A 5,000-nucleotide genomic window follows, 5' to 3' on the forward strand; every position below is an offset into this window, starting at 1 on the left:
TGAGAAAAGTTTACAGAAAAGGTGGTATTTATACCAAGAGGTCCATCCACAGGCAAGCCAATTTAGGTCACCCCCGCTGATAATCTCCTTTAATCTTCTTGAGTGTTGGTTGAATGAAAACCTTGTCGATCGTATCTGAAATCCATGCTCCTTTTGAGATGTTCATTACCTGCCCCTCTTTTATTAAGGCCGATTCCATTATTTGACTCTTGTACCGGCAGTTGCTGCTATAAATTACATGTGACAAATTCCAGTTTATTCTATGGTTATGTTCATTTATATGGTTGAAAATAGCCGAGTTCTGTTGTCCATACCTAACTGACCGTTTGTGTTGTATTAATCTCTGGGGAAGTGATTTACCTGTAAATCACTTCCTGGCATGGGATCTCGTAAACCCCAGTGTCTTGGGAGATGTCTTTTGTTGGACGTTAATCAGGGATTTGGCTAAGGTGTTTGGGTAAGTAAATGCAAAAGGGTTAGATTTTCCGAGGTGTGGGTTACTCTCTTAATCGTGTCCAGGTGAGGAATTTTTATTTTATTGTTGGGTGTATCTCTGGTCTTGTCTTTAGGGGGTCGGTAGTAAACTACGTTTGCTTTGTGAATTGCTTTCTCAATTATATGGTCAGGATACTTTAAAGACGAAAGTTGCTTGCGAATTAGTTCAAATTCTTTTTCCAGGAATTCTGGAGAACAAATTCGTAAGGCTCTTAAGAACAGGTTGCTAGCTACACCTATCTTGATAGTAATGTTGTGATAGCTAAAGTAGTGAATGTATGAAAGTGAGAACGTTGGTTTTCTGTATATGGTAAATTTGTATTCTGTCGTGTCTCTGATTATTAAAACATCAAGAAAAGGAATTTTGTTGTCTGTTTCCCATTCAACTTTAAATTTGATGCTGGGCACTAATGCGTTTAATTTTGAGAGGAATTCATTAAAATTGCCCCACCTATTATCCCAAAATGTTAGGATATCATCCACATATCTCATCCACAGCATGTTTTTGGGTTGATAATGATTATGATTTGCGTAATTATACTTATTGTGGTGTCGAGCAAGTGTATGGCTCTGATTTAGTGCAATGTTCACTTATGATTTATTTCTGATTGATTTGATTGTTTATATATTTATTGATTATTTTGATTACTAATCATTGTGTATTTTCGCCACCCAAAACCTGTTCTCACTTGTAAATAATGTAACAACCTGTAAATATATTATTATTAAGGTTATTTTTGTGTATTGTTCAGTCTTCCTCCTTGATTTGTCTTGCTTTTCGTCAGTCATTCCAGCCCAATTTCTTGTTTTTATTTTGAACCTGCTGGTCTCTAATAACAAGACCATTACATTGGCGACCGTGACAGGATTGGGTCTGTTTTAGCTGGCGAATTTTGTTCCTGTTCTTGGAGGAGTGACTTGAGGTTTTGCTTAAAAAAATTTTGTTTTTGAAAAATTTTTGTTGTTGGGTAGGGAGGTGTAACGAATAGTCGTTATTTGTTTTAAACAATCATTACGATTGTTGCATTGTTTCCCTTACTCATCAGTATTTATTGTCATGGTGACGAGGTTACTTTTGGCGTGGTGTGAGTGACAGCTGCAGACAGGTTTTGGATGGCGATCTGAGAGGTTCTGGGAAACCTCGGCTGAGAAGGCAACAGCAGTATGACGAAAATAGTGATAAATTTTCAAAATAATAAATAATCAAAACCAATAATGAACCAGATATCAGTTAGAGATACAACACCATAGTAGCATACAAAAACAGACAAATCTGAATGCTACAGAAGACTCCACCACAATATATATATATATATATATATACTATATATATATATATATATATATTATATATATATATATATATGTATGTATATATATATATATATATATATATATATGTAATATATATATATATATGTGTGTGTGTGTGTGTGTGTGTGTGTGCGCACGCGCGTGTGTGTGAGAACGAAAATGGTGCGAACAACCTTATGCCTTTCTCCAATCCATCCCTGAAGAAACAAAGATAAAAGGTAAAGTAAAGAAAGCGGGTGGGGATCTTAATAAGAATGAAAGTTAAAAGGTCCACGTAAACCAGAGGAAGGAAGCAAAATCAAAAGTTGTCAGGAGTGGAAAAGAAACAGTAAGCGAATATTCTAATCCGAGGATTATAAATTCATTGTAAAACAGCCAAATTCAGTAAATGTATGCTGAATGCAAATAAAAAAAAAAAAGGCTGGAGCCGTAGAAATAATCAGTTTGCACAGCATATGAGGAAATTAAATGATTGAAAGGGAGATAATTATGGTATAGTACGTAAAAAATTGAATGATGAAATTTACGGTGTAAAGCCAAGCACACAGACACTTTCAGCCATTCAGCACCTTATAACGTGTTGGAATATTATACGAAACACAATTCAAGGAATAATAAATATCTCGAAACAATAAAATTAATTTCCTTGACAAATGACCTTAGGATATTAATATAACAAGCATCGTTGAGCACCTCACTCATAGACCTCCCACGCTGTGAAAAGGCTTTATTTTCCCTCTTGATTAAAGAGTACAATCAATCAAAGTACAATTGCTTACTTCCAGCGAGTAGATTTGTTGCAATTATATGCTGCCTCTCCAACTAGGATTACTTGAAATCTGCTATTTCTTCAAGGATGGTGAGATGGTTTTCAACTCAAGAATATTAGGAATCCCAGCTGGTTTACCATTTACTCCTCAAAGATCCCCAGTTTAAAATCTCCTTATGGAACATAACGAAAACTAGCTAAAATAAAATCAAAATAAAATAATCGGCACTACACCTACCACCTACCAAGAGCAATCAGATCTCTAGAGTTACACAGATACTATATACCCTACTGTTGCAAATTATTGAAGATTACAGTAATAATACCAAAAATGATCTATTAGAACTATATTTCAGAGATTATTTATTTCTGCGTATATCTTTATGCTCTTATCATAGTTTCTGTTTATCCATAATTTAGAATTAAGGATAGGTGATTTTGTATTCAATAAGTTAAAAATATCCACTATTATCCATTTCTCTATTAGTCTGACACTCATGTAACTGCACTATTAGTCGGGCTACAAAAATGTACTGCTTTTTAAATTACCAATTCGAATTGAAAGCTAGTGGAAATTTTCCAATACTTATCAGAACTTACAATGGTACATCACTGGAAAGGGTTTTTTGAATGATCATGTTCCAAGTGACCCCTAAAAGATGGAACCCATCTTTTTTTAAATCATGTCTTTCTGTGACCTATCACTGAGCAGTCCCAACGAAAACGGAAACAAAAATCTAAATCTAAATCCCAACTCTTTTGTACAGTCATGAATAAACCCACGAAGAAAAAGCATTACAATATATTTTCCAGTCGTTTTTTATGTTTATTCAGAGAGGCTCATTCTTCTCCACATCCCTCCAGGCAGGATTTATTGCTATTCGAAATCTCTCAGAGCGAACAAAAGAAGAAATATAAACTTTCATTTCTGATCACACAGTGGTCACATTCACTCAGGGTCTACAACCACACACACGCGTATTCGTCAACTGGCTTCCACTCCAAGACAAGGACAATAGAAGGCCGATTTTCTTCAGATATGAGAAAGAATCGGTACAATAAGTTCCATCCAAAGATAAAGAGGAATTTTAGGATGAGGGAGGGGAGGAAAATGCATGTAGGCAAGACTCACAATTCCAATGTGAATAAGATATGAAAATTATGCTAAGAAGCCACAAGGCCTCACCCTTTTGGCGTCATTTTGTCCAGGGAGTAATCTTTATTTGTATGTATGTATGTACGTATTTGTAAATACATAGATATATACGTACATATATGTACATACATGTACACACACATCATATAATTCCTCTTTATCTATGGAGGGAAATTATTGTACCGAATCTTTCTCATATCTGAAGAAAATCAGTTACGCACATACACACACACACATATATATGCTACAATGAAAAGCTCCTTCAGCATTAATTTTTATATAGTTAATATCTATTTATCTTCAACTTTTCATTCCTTCCTTCACTGACAAGGACTGCATTGCTCTGAGCTCTAAATATCAAATGAATCCATTCAGTTACTTGTAAACAAAGACAGGTGCTTAGCCAGTTTGCTCTGCCATCGCAGGTTAGTATTTGCCGCAAGCTGACAATCGGAAAGGCGTTATTAAATCGTGTGGATGGAAAAGTAACTTGTCAGTCCAAAACATAACTTCTCATGAGCAGAACTATCAGGTCGTCAAGTACATGACGAAATATGAGTTATCATCCTAACAAACAACAAGAGTCTCAAAACAACTCTGAGGAACCCAAGACAAGATAGACCTATACCCATTAAGACCCTATCAACAACTGTTCTTTATTACCAGTCACTTGGAAAATTATAACTGAGATTCCTTACATAACCTCCTGCACTTAACCTCAGTGGTCGCGAGTTCGATTCTCAGGCATTCCACTGAGGAGCGAGAGATGTGTATTTCTAGTGATAGAAGTTCACTCTCGACGTGGTTCGGAAGTCACATAAAGCCGTTGGTCACATTGCTGAATAACCACTGGTTCCATGCAACGTAAAAACACCATACAAACGAAAACCTAACCTATAAAGTTTACAAATGAGCGTGTTATGATTAACCAACTGCAAGTTAACAATAAAAAACAATTTGAGCTGGATTTCGTCTACATTTGCTCTCTTATTGTAAACTGGAACTGAAATGGCTTTGGAGCGAGACGTCAGTAAATATATATGTATGTATGTATGTATGTATGTATGTATGTATGTATGTATGTATATATATATATATATATATATATATATACATAGATACATATATATATATACATATATATATAATTAGATATATACATATATATATATATATATATATATATTATATATATGTGTGTGTGTGTGTGTGTGTGTGTGTGTGTAAAGAGAGAGAATAGCTGAGTCGAAATCTACTGATACTTAT

This window comes from Macrobrachium nipponense, chromosome 7 (assembly GCF_015104395.2).
Source record: "Macrobrachium nipponense isolate FS-2020 chromosome 7, ASM1510439v2, whole genome shotgun sequence".
NCBI lineage: Eukaryota > Metazoa > Arthropoda > Malacostraca > Decapoda > Palaemonidae > Macrobrachium > Macrobrachium nipponense.